The following is an 18,586-nucleotide window of genomic DNA, read 5'->3' as shown; positions in this document are numbered from 1 at the left end:
CTCCTTGAGTACTTTCTCTAGCTCCTTCATTAGGGCCCTGTGGATGCTCACAGTCATCTTTTGTAGTAAACAAAGATAGAACTTTTCTAATGAATGTTCAGTTTTATATCCTTAAGCCATCTCTAAGGATTTGCCCTCAGGAACTATTCTTACTGTCCCAGTGTAGAATGCTTGATTTCTCATTATCGTCATTATCCTATTTAACACTCAAAGCTGCATTTTCTCTCCTGCCATGTCTGCAACTTTAACAAGTTCAAACTCCTTGGGGGGATTTCTATTCCATTTTCAGCTCTCTTTCACTATAATTTTGGCTAGCAACAGTGAGCAGTGACCATACCAGAGAGTGTTGTGATGCTACAAGATCTCTTCTGTCAAACAAATCAGTCGTTTATCCTCACTCATATTTTAAAGAAACAAGCATCATATAGCCAGGTACTAGGGTAGAGTATAACACAGGAGATCTTTAATTCAATTTCCAAAAGAGTCTTTGTTTGCTCTGAAACCTCATTAGCATAGCTTTTACTGGTTATATTGCTATCAGCACACATACTGGAGTTCATTAAGCTCTTCTTATAGTATTCCAAAGTTTTTCTAGCAAACAGGCTTAAATTTTCTATATTTATCACACTAAGTTGTTTCAAAAGTCTGTGAACTAAATGTGCAGAAGACCACAATCTAACTATGTGAGTACTGATGTCTATGTTGGTTACTTTTTCCCCCATCACTGAGAGACCACCTAGCAGAAGCAACTAGATAAAGGAAAAACTAATCTTAGCTAATGATATAAAGCTTATTAATCTTCATGATGAGAAGGCAAGGTTGTTGGAATGATGGTGCTCATAGTGATGGGGAATTGATACATGGCCTGTTACATCTTGTTGGATCAGGAAACAGAGATCTTGAGCCAGAATCAGGGCTAGGCTGTCATACAAAATCTTGACCTCCATTGCCCTACATACCCTGTCCAAAGGTGCCACAGCCTGACAAAGCTAAGGATAAATTAGTTTAAAGACACAAGCCTATAAGAAAATATTTCACAAACCATAGAAAAATATATCTTGTGTCAAAGTCTTATGAGCTACAATATATGCAAACTCTGACAATGACCTCTCTCCTCCAGCTTTTTACTGCTTTTGATTAATACTTTATCTACAACAGTACCTACAATTGCCAACCAACTACCCTGCCTCTTTTGAGCTCACATGGCATCTTCAAAGCTTCCTTTTATATAGTTCTGATTACTAGACTACGCAGCTGTCCTCACTGGAGAAGAAGACATAACTACAGAGAACAATGCAATTATTTTCAAAATACTTTAGAGTATTTTAGAAAGACCTACATAGCCAACATTTTAAACAAGGTATTAATTAAACAACAAAAGACAAGGCTAATTTGAAAGAAGTTGAAAAATGAAATTTGAACATTCTTTTCTCTTTTTTTTAATGTTTGATTGTTTATGAGACAGAGTCTCTTATGTAGCCCTGGATACCCTGGAATTCCCTATGAAGACCAGGGTTACCTCAGTCTCATAGAGATCCTCTTGGCTATGACTCTTAAGTGCTGGAATTAAAGGTACCTCAGAGTAGCAAGCATTGTTCAATTACTCATGGCAGAAATTGGAGTCTTTTCCTATTGGAAACACTCAGTAGTTAACTTGGAAGAATTCTCCAAGCATCATGATAAAGGTGGGTACATACTGTCATATACATGAATTAGTCCTTATGGTCTTAATGCAATTATTTACAGAGCCCTTAGATAATAGTTTGTAGTAATTTGAATTGCATACCAAAATATAGCAGTATACATGATTGAGAAGACCATAATAATTGCTATGAATTTTTCTCATTTTGGACTTTGTATTCACAGCAAACATCTTATTCTGCTTTGTTTAAAGTGGTTACAATCACTGTATACATCCCCTATGGACATTAGGGAGATTGTGGCTGGACAAGTGAAGAAAAAAGCATTCCAACTAATCTCAGGGTACTGAAATACTGCGAGTGAATCACAGGGGTACTAAAAAATTCATAGGGCTTGGAGCAGAACCAGTCCTTGAAGGGGTTCTTCAAATTCCTTGATTCCCCCCAAAATGTTAAGACACTAGGCCTTTTGTTGACAATTCTGATGCATTTTTAAAATAAAGATTAAAACCATGATATTGCTTTAATATATAAAACATAATCTTGACTTGAGAGATGAGCAGCTAACTTGATTTTGAACATGTTTACTACTGGAACATAATAGCTTCCTGTTTTTGACAAGGGAACAACCTCAAAATAAGTTATACAAATGGAAATGTAAAGGTTTCTTGGGCAGTAATATACCATCTATTTGAAAATAGATTTGACATGAATCTAAAAACAGAATGGGTTTGAAAAGTAATGTGAAGTTGTCTAATAAATGACAATTTAGTCTAAATACAGCTTTGTGATGAAGGATTGGAATGTCCTCTAGTTGCCAGCCGCATTTGCTCTGTTTTCCACTCTCTGTGTCACACAAGGATGGAGGCAGAATGCTTTCCTTTGACAGCCACAGTCTTGACAAAGTTCTACAAACCTTGCAGTTGAGGGCAATCTTATTTAGAAATAAATGCTGAAATCTTGAATTTCAGAAGTTTGGTGCATCTTTTTATAAAACAAAATTCACTAATTCACAAACACTGGAACTACTGTGTGCTTGCTCGCTTCTTTCACTTCATGAAATCATGACTTGGAAAAGGATCCACAATTTACTTTTTTTTTGTAAATATATGTTACTCAGCTTTCCACCACTGTTATGAATACCAGATATAACAACCTTTTACAAAGAAAAGATTTATTTTAGCTCTTGGTTTTAGAGTTTTTAGATCAGAGTCAATTAGACCTTTTGCTTTTCAACTTGTGATGATCAACAGAAGATTAGAGCATAGCAAAATAACTTACATTATAGGAGACTGCTGGGTTCCCATGGTCTCTTTCAAAATAACATAAAGGTTTCTCACTTGCCCTACCTCTGAAACATTCTACTATCTGCCCTGTTGATCAAACCTTTCACACATAAACCCTTGGGACACATTTATCCAAATTCTAGCAATGTAGATAGTAAACAGTTTAGACATTTGAACCATAAAGTCTTTGCCGAATTAAGCCCTATACTATACTATATATAAGCCACAGTAGCTGATGGGCATGCAAAATAACATGGCTGTGCTTCAATAAAAATGTATTTACAGAAATCAGCTATAGGTAAAATTTAACCTATGAGTTGAAATTTTTCAATAGTCGACTAGCAGTAGAGTTACTATGGCAACTATAAGCAGGATGAAATGTTTATAGTCAACATGTCTGTGAAGCCCAAAGGAAGGCCAGTGTGTCTAACAGTGCAACTATGAGTTCTTAAAGATGATTAGGACTGGACCAGTGACTAAATGACCATCCATATGCTTTTCTAACAAAGATTGTTCCAAAGTCTTTTTCACCAAAAAAAGTTTTATTATAAAGTTTTCTATAGAAATATGCTATAAAGAATTTTTAAAGGGAATAAGACAGTTATTTCAGGGCAATTTTGAGTGACTATGACCAAGAAGCACAGATTTAAATAACAAGAAATTTCATGATCTAACATGGAAGTAAGATTAGGAAGTTTCATAGTTTTGCAAAGAATGTTATAAGTCAAAGCAAGTTAAAAAATATATTGGTGAGGACATCAGAGAGATGGTTACAGCAAGATGGGGGAAACTATTCTATAGTCCTCACATTCTATCTCATGACATTCTTAGCTTTGGGTTTTAGAGAAGCTAGTGGATCTGCTAAATTAATAGGTGCCATTTTTTTTTAATTTATCATTTACTTGGATGACATGGAGTGACTTATATTTGAACTGGGGTCTTTCCTTTCTGGCATATTTATGAGCATAAGCCTGACAATATAAAATGTCCAATTTTTTTCAAGGATCAGGATTTTATCATGTGATAAAGTGAGTTAAGGTGAAAATTCTAAGATCCCAAATATTTCCTTTGATTCAGTATAAAGAACATAAAAGATACCAAAAGGAATCAAATTTAAAAAGTACTTTTCATTTGGCAGGCTTTATTTATGTAAAAAGTAGTTAAAGTCTCCAGTTCAATAATGTGTTAATTTTCTATTTCTATCCAACAAATTGCACACATTTAGAGACTTAAAAATAACTCCGTGTATTTCCCAAGAGTTTGTTATAACAACAAAAATGGATTTAAACATTAAAACCATACCTAGCCGGACGTTGTGGCGCATGCCTTTAATCCCAGCACTTGGGAGGCAGAGGCAGGCAGATTTCTGAGTTCAAGGCCAGCCTGGTCTACAAAGTGAGTTCCAGGACAGTCAAGGCTATACAGAGAAACCCTGTCTCGAAAAACAAACAAACAAACAAACAAACAAACAAAAAACTACCTAAAAGTGATCCTGATCTACCATCTCCTTGCCATAATCTGTTAATTAGGAGCATGGGTAGGTCCCATCTACATTCAAGGGAAGTGAACTAGAAGTCAGTTCTGGCCCTGGTCCAGCTTAGCCAATAACCCAAAGAGAGTCTCACAGGGCTATATCTAATATACGAACCAAGCTTTCTTCTCTTCTGGAAATTCCAAGAGGGAGGAACTCACATCTAAGGTGAGTCAAGTTTGGTAGAATTTATTTTTGTATGTTTGTGGGTTGTTGGATGAACTGGGTCCCTGTCGCTAGTACACAATTTCTGTAGCCCTCTAGCAAGGCTTGCTAGTTGAGTTTCTTTATCATGGTCCCTAATTATACCAAAGCCATGGGAAGGTCCCTAGAACTTGTGTGATAAGACAAATTTTGTATAATGCTATGGTTAGATACACTTTTTAACTCCAATAGTAATTGGGTTAGGTGCTGTCCGTGGAAGGTATTAGTGCTAACACTGAGGAATGGGTTCTCATGAGAATGTGTTGCTATTAAAGAACAAGTCTGATAGTCCAGCTTAGTTTAGTGTCCTGGCTTCTGATTTTGTCTTTTTGCATGCAGTCATAGGATGTTCTCATTCTTTTTATTATAACACCAGAGACCCCTTACCAGTGACCAAACATACAGAAATACATGATTGTGCCTCTGAAACCATGGAGGATGTAATATCATTCTTTATAAGTAATCCAAATTTGAGGTTTTGTTATAACAACAAAAATGGAATTAAACAAAAAAACTATACCTAAGAATGAGCCTGATCTATGATCCCCTGGCCATAATCTGTTAGTTAGAAGCATGGGTCGGTCCCATCTACACTCCAGGGAAGTGAATCATGATGAATAATGAGGAGTATGGAAACAGAGAGTCTACCTTACGTATTTTCTCCGAGTGCCCACATATTTTTGTATCTTGTGTTTCATTTGGATCAGGTATTTTTACTATTAAATCAAGAATTAGATCAGAAAGATGGCTTGCTGGATAAAAGTGCTTGTTGTCAAGTCTGGCCCCTACTTTGACTCACAGAAGCCATACAGTAGATGGAAAGAACTGACTCTGTCCTCTGACTTCTTATGTGCCCTATGGCATGACTGGCCTCCACGTATAAAATTGAGAAATATTAAAAAATGAAAGGAAAAAATAATTTAAGACAACTATAATATCTAGAAACTAATCCTATAAACTTTTTGAAACAAGGGTCTATAATCTAAAATCAAATTTCAGAAGGCAAAAAAATTCGTGGTCTAAAATAATGGGAGAATCAAATAGATGTGATGGCTCAAGAGTTTATAGGTCTATTACAAAAAGAAAGCCAAACATGCCACATAGGAGAAGTTGTAGGATGCAAATGTCCAAATCCATGGGAGAAGGGTGCAAGATATAGGCAGTATTTCTAAAATGTGTGTGGTATTTGTATTCATCAATACTAACACCAAGATGACTTTCTGAGGTTCTGTATTTGGAAATAAAACATTCAAATTGCATGGATTAATAACTAAGACACGAGACTGGGGGCTGCATAATTCCCCTTAGTACAACTTTGTATGCAAGCATCTTAGTACGTCGTGGCAGTGCACAGAACTTTCGAAGAAAGCCACAGTAGTACTGAAAACAGAATACACTTCAGGCCTTAGGAAGAAAAGAAATCCTAACAGCTGTTCCAAGGATGAAAATGGAGAAGGAGGCCTGCCTTATTCACTATCATTTTTGGAAGCCATTCTTTTTAGACACTGTGTTTCAGAATTTCCAGGCATCTCTCTGTTGCTAGAATACCTACACACTTTGTGGAAGCTTTATTTGAAAATGCTGTGTACCTTGTCTAAAGAGCCAGCTGGGATGCCAGAAATAGTATCAGCTCTATTTATGTCTTTGAAGTAATTACAGTGGAATTTAAAGACTTAGTTTATAGATCCAAGAAGAAGATCTTCTGTGTACACTAAAAGCATGAATCCTTTCCAGACGACTTCTCATTTGGCTAAAGAAGAGCTTGAGGAAGCATTTCATAACGTCAGCCAAAGTCGTTTTTAGCAAGACCTGGGTGGGATTCTTGCTGTTGATATCCAAATTAAAAAAAGACTTGATTTTAATCTATCCAATGTTTCTTTGTTGTAGTGATGAAACCATGAATCAATTTTAAAGCTTTCAGGGATGAAAGGAGATATTGAGACAAGTGCCTGCTATCTTTTGTTGAATGGGGGAAACTATGTTAGCTAATTTCCTGATGACTTTGCCTGGTGGACTTGACTTTTGTTTAGCTAATGTCTTTTTGGAATGCGTCTGTTTTTTCCTATTCATGCCCTGCCATTTACCAAAAGTGTGTGTATGCGTTTAAGGAGTAAGATGCAGTGTGTGTGGTCAGTGTGCTTGTCTTCCTCTCATGAGAGGCAAGCTGGAGTCTACTCTGAAATGGGATGCTAAATGACAAGAAAATGGATACTGTATCTTGAGGAAGCTTACATAACTGTACACTTTTTAGACAAAGAATGAAAAATCCTTCTTTATAGAATAAGTTATGCTTATTCCCAGAATTTTTAAAGCAGGAAAATAAAAACTAATTTATTTTAAATGGGTCCTGGCAGACAACAAACACACTCATTTCCAAAAGCCTCTAAAGAAATCAGGAACCGGAAACACACACACACACACACACACACACACACACATTGTCTATTTATCGTGTTAGCCTCTCTATTCGCTTAAATTCTCATGGACATGAAAGCAACCTTCAGAATAGTATAATCAATATGATAATCAATACAGTACGATTACTTACTCAAGTGCTAGATACCTTTGGTGATCCTAGAGCTGCAATAATTACTACATTAGAAGTAGTTCTCTTTCTCATGGGCTATACTGTATGCTTCCCTGATACTGTATTTAAGCCTTCAGACTGAGATGGCTTTGTGAAACTCTGGAATTATATGGCCCATTATATTGATAAGGAGACTAAATTATAGAGTTGATCATCTTTCCTGAAATATAAAACAAAATTTGTAACAAAAGCTACCAAATTTTCTTTCAACCCTCTCTTAATTTTGGATAGATTCCTCTATAACAAAGATATCACCTCAGTGTTTGTAGGAAAGTTTGAGCTACAATGACCATGGCCAGTAGATATTGCTGTTTGAATGCCCACTGTGCTGGTTAATCTTATTGTCGGTCTAGCATCATGGTTCTCAGAATCCCCTTTGTTCCTTTGTTCTAGATTAGAGCTGTCTGGAGAATGAATTTGTGAGAAACTCAGAGAGCCCCAAGAGCCTAGAGAAAAGTTAGAACTTATCATGATTTGCCATGGAGGAGAGGTGCTCTGAAGGTTCCACTATGATCTGACTGTCCTCCCAGCAAAGGCCAGGTCTCCCTGATTTAAATATGACTTTGGGGAGCTATAATTACTGGCAGTATAATTGACAGTAAACTTTCTAGAGAATAGATGTACATACATAGGAGTAGCTTTATAGACCATTCTAGAACGGAGAAGAAACATGTTTAAATACTCAGATTTATTTTTAATATTGAAGTTATCTCCCAGTGCTTCCAGAAGACCAAAGATACCTTTTCTGACCTGCCGATAGTCCCCCTTTTGATAGTAGCCTTTCCACAGCTTTTCTCAGGTTTTTTCAAGTTGGCTTCTTCTGCAGCCCAACTTGTAGGTGTTTCTCTTCTGAGGGTGTCCCAACCTTATATACTCATTCATTCAGCTGCTAGATCACATCTATGATGGACAAAAGCCTGACTTAGCTTAGTTGCACATGAAGACACTCACTCCTAGTTTAGCTAAGTCCTGGGGACAATGGTCTTTATCGTAGGGTATCACATAAATTATTAGTAAAGTAAATACATATCTGTTGTTAATCAGAACAGAATCACAAAATCCCTATCACAGAATATATTTCTCATCTGTTTAGTACAGTTTTAAAATTTTTAATAATTATTTAAGTATTTCATGCAATGCATTTTGGGCATCTGCACCACCTTTCCTAACACCAACCTTCCCACTCCTCCTCACGCAACTTTGAGCTTCTACTGAATTTCCTCCCTCTCGCACCCCTTCCACCATCAGCCTCTTTTCTCTTTTTGCTTCTCCTTCCATTTCTCCCATGGAGTCCAGTTTGTGTTGAGGAAATGCTCTGGTGTGTGGCCAGACAATTAGGGGGTCACAACTTTAAACATTCTATTAGAGAAATTCAATTCACAAAGATTCGGTTTCTTCTGAAAAGAGTTTTTAATGGAAAGCTTCACTTCACAGAATTGCACTGGTCCAAAAAAAAATTAATATGTTTGAATTTACAATTAACATTTATAGATTATGATGTTTCATTTGAAAATATAATTTTTTTTTCTCAAAATAGTCTGAGCCTAGTCTCTTAAACTGCACCAACTTGCCTTTGTGTTTCTTGCTTGGTCCCCGAGGCTTTTAGGTATTGACTACCCTAGAGATTCCCAATTTTATCATGTAACTGTGGCTTCCTCACTTGTGTTTCAGTCAGAAATGTTACCCACAAGCTCATGTGGCACAAGCTTGCCCCTCAGCTGATGGTGGTATATTATCTCAGAGGAAGATGTGCTATTGGGAGCACGGTCTTGAAAAACCACACAAGACTCAGGTCCCCTCCCCTCCCTTTTTTTCCCCCAATGAAAATGAAGTAAGCATCTTGTCCCACCATGTGCTTTCACTGCAATGTTCTGCCTCACCACATGCTCCAAGGCACACAAGCCAGAGGCATGGATTCAAAGCTCTGACACCATGAGACAGTGTAAGTCCTTCCTCCATTTCAGTTTTTTTTTTTTTTTTCTTTCAGGTATCTTGACCTTGTAATACAAAGCCCGTTCCCCATCAACACACAGAGGTGTCCTCCAGGAAAGATCTAGCAAGAACCTCCAGTGTTTGTTGCAATGAAACCGATGATATTGACTCCAAGAAAGCAAATGTGGAACAAAATAAGACACTATTTGTGTGTCGTGTCAAAAACATGTCTAGTCTTCTCCAAATTTTATTAGTATGTAACAACATAACTAGGGAACTAGTGTTCTCTCATTTTCTGAAAGCCTTATGCTGCAGGCTACAGTGCTCATGGCTGAGAGTGCACCCAAGCCCATGTTATGCCAGTGTGGAGGATTGCACGGCAGGCGTCCCTGTGCACATTCAAGTTCACATGGTCTGTCTTGGAGGCTTCAGCTACAGGCTTGGCTGTGGAGCCGGAACGTTTCCTCCCATAAATGTCTGATTTGTGGCTCTGTTGACTTTTGTTTAGCTTTCCTGTTTGTCATATCTTGCAATGCTTCCTTTCCGTTAAGAATATTTGGCAACTTTATTGAAACATGCTGGCTGCCTTAAACCAAAAATTTAAAAGTTTAATTTAAGTTGATTATTCTCTAAAGAAAAAAGGGGGATGCTTTTCAGCATAAATTTTCACTTCCTTATCATAGAAGATCTTATCAGCTGACGAGTTAATAGACATATCTATAGAGAATGAACATGGGACCTTCAGATTTGTGTGAAAATGATTGCATACTAAAAAAATTAGAAGCAAATAAATACCAATTTGTTATTATATGTAAGAATAAATTACAAAACTGATTATGTATACTTTTTTACTTTGGCCTCTTGAAAATATCAAAGCAAATTTGACTACATTATAATTATCTTGTAAGAGTTATTCTTTTGTTGAATTAATAAGTCTTCTGTCCCCTGTGTGACTTTTCTGTTATTACTCCCTGATCCTAGCTCTTCTAATGATTGTATTGTGTACATAAGTTTACATTTTATATTTTAGACTCTATCATGAATAAGAATGGAAGTGAGTAAAACAATTCAAACTTTTACCACTTATAACTAGGATTATAGATAGCTGCCTAATTGATTTAGTAAACTTTAACAACTGTAAGTTTCCAATTTATGATCCAGTATTGGAGTAAATTTACTTAAAATATATATGTAGTTACAATATTAACATAATTTTAAAAAAAATTATGTCTTATAATTTATTCTCTAAACCTTCTAGTCTGGCAAGGACACTTTTCCCAATGTAAACTGGACCAGCTTCTTCAATTACAGGGCCCCTTTGAACTGCCCTCTAGAGCCAGTTCTGTTCCTTTAAGTTAGACAGCAAATACAAAGCAACAATCAGTCAGAGAAGCAAAACACTTGAGGCACGACACTGTGGCTCAATGGTCCCATTCTAGTGCTGGACCTCGGCGATCTGTTCTGCTGATATTCCTATTGCTCATGCACAGAAGCCCTCCCTGGGTTCTTGTTTGAGGTTTTGATTCTTGCTTTAGACATCATTTGTGGGTGAACATGCACAATGAAGATATTTTTCCAAATAAAAAAGGGAAAGTTTGCAAACTGGGGGGAAAAAAAGATTGGATTCATTTTGGCTCTGTTCTTGTAAACACCATAAAGCCTACTTAAGCTCTTTGCTAACCCAGAGCACATCTGTGTGGAAGTGTTTTGTTTCTCATTTTTACAGTAAGGTCAATTTCCAAGTCTTGTGATTTTATAGTCTTTTCTCCTAGGGTTCATTTTGCCTTTGGATAATCTTAGATTCCCATTAGTTCATTCCCTTTCATTCATTCATTCACTCATTCACTCACTTGTTTTTCATTCATGAATGTTAACAGTATTTTATATGCCAGATGTAGTAATAGTACTGAGATCAAGGGAGAGAGCAGATAGATGCTCATCCTTATGATAAAGGGGAGATTAAAGCTCAAAAGTTATCTCACAAAATATATAAATTCAAAAGCCCACTGCATAATGTATAAATAACACATCATTTTATTTAGGGACCTTGACTATTTGTGATTTGAATATATGCATGCAGAACTGGAGCCAATGGCCTGTGAATACATCGGGACAATTTTACCTACTTAAAGTGAAGCTCTCTTACAAGAACTTTTAACTCATTAAAGAGGCCTAATCTGAGATTCTATTTTCTCAGTTTCATTTTCATTTTCTTCTTTCAAAATGTATCTTTCTTAGAGAAACCTTGTATAACACTCCATACTTTCAATGTATTTTCATTCATCTTTAACATCTTTTATGAAATGACATAGTACTTGTGTATAACCCAAGGATCTCTTCACTCTCATATATATTTAAACACATCTAGATTACTAAATTTAGTTCCTACAATGGAAATGGTTTTTATACCATATTATTACACAGATAATAATGAATATATATATATATATATATATATATATATATATATATATATATATATACTTTTTTCTTAATATTTCCAGTATGCAGTTAGAGTCGAGGCAATAGATACTGCATTCCATCTATTTTTGGTTTTTTGTTTTGTTTATACAAATAAATAATCATGTGAAAAGTCACATGAGACAAATCCTTGTCAATTGAGAAGCATATTGATATATCCTTAGAAAATCACTAAGCTTCACATGGGTCCAACAGAGGCACATAGTGGTGAGACTGGTATGTAAACAAGGGGCGAGCAGAAGAGGCAATATATCAACAGAACTAAGTGCAGAAAGAGCACAACCAGCAGCTTGGAACATTAGGAATATTTTCCTTTGAGCTATATGCTGGGCCCCAGGCTGAAGAAAATTTGGGGACAAAACAAGAAATGAGAGACTAGCATGAATGGACACAAAAATTTATCAGTGACATGCATGTGAGTGTCAGGGGCAAGTGTAAGGGCACCGTGGTCAGAAAAATGAATAATATATAGTTAGGGGACAAATTGCAGTTCAGCCTAAGTGGGTAAGACATTAGGGTATACAGTCCTAGGGAAGGTGGCAGAGAGGCATTTGGATGACACAGTACAAAAGCCCCAGAAGCACGTAAAGAGGATGTAGTTATAGAAGATAGTCAAAGCCAGCCAGCGAGTACTATTAAGAACTCATGTTCTAGGGCAGTAAAAGTCACCACTAGATCTGGCACAGAAAGCATTGATATCGTATCCCTAAATCTTTGTATTCTACTTTCCCACCAGAAGTGTGAACCAACTCAATCTCTTTTCTTCCTTGCCAAATCAGAATTAGCCTTATGTCTTCTTTTGTTTCTAAGGTCAGGATCCAGGGTACCCTGTTCTTATCCAATGGCAGCATCTGCAGATTCACTCTTTCTCCTATCTGTTCCATATCAATCAAATACAATATTTAAAATGTTATCTTTAGACATACCTTGGGTCTTAAACCTTTATTTCCTTATTCTAAGTGAACTTTTGAATCTTTTCATGTTTATAAAAACAAAAACAGGAGAAAGCCTTCCAGGGCCTCTGCATTGACTGTGAGTCATCCTTCTAGTCACTGTCTAACTCCTTGAAAGAGTCATGTCAGACCTGTCCTTCTGGTGTTGAGTCAATATGAGCCTCTAGCTCCATGGTGCTCACATATCTCCCAGGGTCTGGAGAGAATGTTATTTTTTTTTTTTTTTTTTTTTGATATCTTATCCAATATAGATAATTATGTTTAGCAAAACCACTGTACTTCCAAAATAAGGAGAGACAGAGGGAGACGAAAAAACCAGTGATGGTCAGGCAGGTCTGGGCTGATATTAAACATGGTGGCCAAGTTTCAGTCCCATGTGTCACAATTTCATCTGAGCTAGAATCAGTTAAGGACTGAAACAGACTGGAGGACCTGACAGTCATTGAGAAATGAGAGATGCACTGATGACATTCTCTGGGAGACATGGAACAGGTAAGTGGAAGGAAAATGAAGATTAAATATTTATGATGTGCCTAAGAATAAGAACACGTGCTTCAATCCCAATGTTGTGTGTATATCCATGAGCACTGCTGAAGCAAAATCAGCTAAGTGGAAACCCACTTAAGACAAAAGATGTTTTCTAAATTAATAAAAGTTGTGCTGGTTATTTGAATGTTTCCATTGCCTAATGCCTGTGACAAATACTGAATATTCAGGTAATATACAGTGTTAGTTACATACTTCTAAACTGGATTTACATGTTCCATTGTTCCTTTAAACACAAAAAACACTTCACATATAAGCCAATAGGCTACTCCATGACTTCCAGTGTTTCTAGAAACTGCCCTGCATGGACAATAGTAAATGGTTTTTAACTTAACTGAGGAAACCACCTTTGTTATTTGGTAACAAAAGACTGAGGATGAAACTTTTCACTGATAAGACAGCGCCATTATATCAAAGAGAATATGTTCTTATATCTTGAAGAAAATGCCAGCTGGCCTCACGTGATGGTTGTATATGCTCAGCCCAGGGAGTGTCACTATTAGAAGATATGGCCCTGTTGGAGTAGATGGGGCCTTATTGGCGTAGGTGTGTCACTGAGTGTGAGAGCTTTAAGACCCTCATCCTAGCTGCCCGGAAGTCAGTCTTCTGATATCACCCTTCAAATGAAGATATAGAACTCTCAGTTCCTTCAGCACCATGCCTGCCTGGATGCTGCCATGCTCCCTCCTTGATGATAATGGACTCAATCTCTGAACCTGTAAGCCAGCCCCAGTTAAATGTTGTCTTTATAAGAGCTGCCTTGGCCACGGTATCTGTTCATAGAAGTAAAACCGTAATTAAGACACCTCAGTTATGCAGGTCTTCTGTACACAAGTAGAAAAACTGATAGTGATGATAAACTCCTTATGGTACTTTTTGCAGCTTCTGCAGCTAAGACAGACTCTTTTCCTGAAGGAGTACAAAGTGTTTATCACATATGAATTAGAAGGTACAATCAGAATCCTTGCTGTTTACACAGGATAAAATGAACAGAAGCTTGCCTGGTGCTGGCAACGATATGTGTATGTATCTTCATGCTCTCTCATTATTTTACATCCAAGTTACAAGTACTTTCACAATAACAAGCTTGGAAAATGGACTACACATATAAGACATTACAACCTTTATCCCTCTTCTATTTTGGGTTTACCTCTGTCCTCAGCAGTAACTTCCAGCTGAGTGTTGGATTTCCAAGTAGCTTGGGAATTTGGAAATGCAACCAGTGTTGTCAGTAAAAGTCCTCCCAAGCGTTCCTCCAAAAGTCTGATATCAATGTGTACATTTTGTGAAGAGGTCGTCATACCTTGAGGTAGTTAGGTGACCAGAGCTATTGGATACAGGAGAATTCAGTCATCAAAATGCTCGTCTTCATTTGGGCACAGAAAGCCCCAAATGAAATTGGGGTGTCCCAAATTTCTCAAGACGTATTCTGCTTTTGTTGTTGTCATTGCACAAAATCTGAAGCATTCTTGGCCATTTACTTTTCCCTTAAGTTTGTAAACCCAAGGGTATTTTAAAAGAAAATGTTATCCATGTGTTTTTTATTCGTTTACACTTAAATCATTAATAGCATGTTTTGTAAGAGCTTTTTGATGTCCAAAACATTTTCCCAGTCCTTTTCATCAGTCATTTAAAGCTTCTCCCCTTTGCTTTTCTTCAGACAACGACGCTCCTCACTTGGGAAACAAAACAAAACAGAAAGCTGAATTCCATTGGGAGCACACAACTTTTTAATCCCAAGGAATGGGCTCCCTTAAACTTTCAGCACATAGCATGCCATTTTGTTTTCTAAACCAGGATGTGTGAACATTCCTGCCAGCTCAGATACCAAGTACTTAAATGTTATGACTTCCCATTATCATATTTTTTTTTTAAAAAAATGGTGTAATTAAGAAACCTTTCTTTCAGCAGTCTTTCTGCTAAAGAAAAGAATGATAGTCTTCCAGCTCTGTTTAGAGTTCCTTCCTCCTGTGTGCCACACAGTGTCTGTCCTCAGTGTACCTGAAGAGGTCCTTGTTGTCCTGCATACACCCATGAGCACTTCTATCTTATTCAGGCTTCGCATTACTCTTCATACAAGATCACTCTGGATAATGATTCCAAATTCCCACCCATTAGTTCATCTACATCTTCTGAAGGGCTGGCAGGGAAGTGAACAACACCATGACATTGTCAGGCTTTCTAAATGACTTCCTTACATGTTAAGGAAAGCAAGTATGCTTTGGGTAGGATTCATTTTGGGGGAGAATGTTATTTGTTACGACATTTGACATTGTATGGAATTCAGTTTCATGCACTGATGCCAACTGAGGCTCTCGGTTGAGCTTTCTGCTATATCTTCTCCTAGGAATATTGGACATCTGATTGTGAAAAAAAATGTAGCTCTTCAGACATCTACACACTGAGGCACTCAGAAGCTAATCCGCAGGTCTGCCTGCACTCCAGCACACATATAGCCAACCAATACATGTAAGCCAAACATTAATGGAAATACTAATGGGAAAATGAGGGCTTGAGTTGCGAACTATTTATAAATCAAACATTTGCAAATATATCACCACATAGCAAAAGTCATGGAAATCTGGATACTCTTTAACTTGCCAATTTAGTTTGCAGAAATATATGGACGAGAACAATGATAGGTTACTACAAAGTTATCTGCTACAGATTTTTTCGCCCTGAATGGTGAAATATGTGAAATAATAGAGAGAACTCACACAATATAACTAACTGGGGAATTGAATCAATGAAGCAAAGTGTTTCATAAAATTAAATAAGTTACATTAATTTATAATATGGCTCCAGGGGAGAATGAAAGAATAGAGAATGATTTATTTTTCAGTGTGTTAAGTATAAACTAAATTTTACAAGAGAATTGTCGTATTATACTGAGCCCAAATAAGTGCTAACTTAGAAGCAAAATTTAAAGTATTAAGGATAACTTCACTTTTTATTAGCCATGTTTTAAATTTTTCTGCAGTGCGTCCCATGTACTTTTACAGTGACTTTAGGTTTTAAAATACTTCTAATGCCTTATCAATGCTTTAAAATAATACCTGGATGAAAAAGGTGATTGAAGCACTGAATTCTTACCTGATACACTCATATCTTTTAAAGGCATTTTTTATTTTATGTGTATGGCTGTTTTCCTGTGTGTGTGTGTGTGTGTGTGTGTGTGTGTGTGTGTGTGTGTGTTGCACAGCTCCTGAAACTAGGGTTACAGAGAGTTGGGAGTTACCATTTAAGTGTTAAGAATCAAATCTGAGTCTTCTGAATGGGCAGCCAGTGTTCTTACCTGTTAAGCCAATATAAAGCCATAGCCTTAAATGACTACTTCTCTTGACTTAATCACATATACATCTCTCTGAAATACCATGGATTAATGGTCTACTTGTGAACAACAACATTTTCATTACAAATAAGAGTAAATCTTAAGACTTCCCTATTGTACCATAGTCGTGGTATTATCACCAAACTAATGTCACTTAGAGAATTTAATAGCAAGCATCCTTCTTTATAGAAGACACTTGCATTTGCATGTCCTGACGATTTTCTTTAACCTAAAATTTATTTACTTTAATTTAAATGCCTCGGGTCAAAAAAGCATTCCTCTGATTCTCATTTATAAAAGCAGTTATTTATAGATGAAACAATACTATCCCTAATGACCATTGGCACTGACATTGCCTTGCCATCCATCATTCCTTTTTCTTTCTTTTTTTTTTTCTTGCTTTTCCTTGCCACCACAGACCTCAAAATCTGTAGCACTTCCTACCAGACAAAGGTTCTGAACAACTAGGTTTAAATTGGCCTTATCACATTTAATCTTCAAGAAAATCTAAGAGGCAGACTGGTATTATAACAAAAATGCCCCAATGGACTACTTTTGAAATAGAACTGAGTCAAGTCTGGAGGTTCAGAGGTCGTGGTTGGGTAATCCCAATGCCTTTAACTTTTACAGAAGGTGTAATCAGTAGATCATAGCAAGAGAATACATTGGAGTAGGTGTTGCATCCTGAACATGAAGCAGATAGCAAAAGAAGAGATAAGAGTCCCACAGTTCTATTTAAGAGAATATTCCCAATAACATAAGAACTTTACATAAGGTTATAGCTATTAAGATTGCCTAACTTACCAATAATAATAATAATAATAATAATAATAATAATAATAATAATATTTCAGAAACCAAGCCTTTAGCACTGAGCAGGATGCAATTCACCACAGTCAAGACAAAGCATGAACAATTAATATTACCCTCTTCTTTCAAATGAAGTAATCAGGATGCTTGGAAGCTAGGTCATCTGCCCCGAGGAGCAGGTAGGAATGAACAGTGATGTCAACCTGCTTGCACTGTTTGCATCTATCGCCCATGCTCTCAGCCTTTCCATATTTAGCAGTAACACTGCATATAAAATTCTAAAACAAAGCTTGGCCCATGTACGTATGCTGCTTACCCAAACTAGGCAAGCATGCTGTGCCCCCCATTCAGGAACAAAAGGGAAAAGGGTGAGATTCTTCTCTTCTTGTTATTTGCAATGTATGTCTCTGAACTTTTCAGGTTAGATGTAAGCCAAAGTATCAGCTCTATTTAATTTTCATTTCCCATAAATCTGATATATGATTTCTGGCAATATGATTCTTAGAGTAAAATTCAACTACCATTAAAAAAACATTTGGAGTTCCAATAAGCCATTATAGTGGACTTTAGCCAACAGGAAGGAAAATATCCAAATAGCTCTCCCACTGTTAAAAATGACTTTACAGGCTTTAAAATGGCTCCTCTGCTCTTTTGTGAACTGTTTCACGATTTCTAGAAATGACAATTATGATAACTGTTTTAGCATATTTTCCATTTCACGGCAGTACAAGCACCTAATTGTCCAGGTATACTCCCTGTTAAGTGATAATTTGCAACTCATTTGTTCACTGAAATGTATTAAACTGAAGGGGCAGGGGAAACAATGAGACTAGGGTATGTGATTGCTGTGCTTGAATACCAAATCATTTGGAATCATTTGACCTCTAAGTGCATACAATTTTAAAAGTCATGTGTGCTTATTGTCAGGAGCATTTTTTTATAATGAAGTTTAAAATTAAAACAAAAAACAAAAATACAAACAAACAAACAAACAAACAAACTGTTTAAAGTAAGACATAAATGGTGGCAAAGGCAGAAAGAACTCCAGTTCAAGACCAATGTTGGATGCATGAAAAAATCATGATTTACAAAAGAAAATATCACCTCCGGCAATTCCACCTCTAGCACCACCACCTTCACCTTCACCTCCACTTCCACCCTCACCACCATCTCCACCTCCACCACCACCATCACTATCACCACCGTCACTATCACCACCGTCACTATCACCACCGTCACTATCACCACCGTCACTATCACCACCGTCACTATCACCACCGTCACT

This window comes from Mus pahari, chromosome 16 (genome assembly GCF_900095145.1).
Source record: "Mus pahari chromosome 16, PAHARI_EIJ_v1.1, whole genome shotgun sequence".
Lineage (NCBI taxonomy): Eukaryota > Metazoa > Chordata > Mammalia > Rodentia > Muridae > Mus > Mus pahari.
This window is presented reverse-complemented; position numbering follows the sequence as displayed.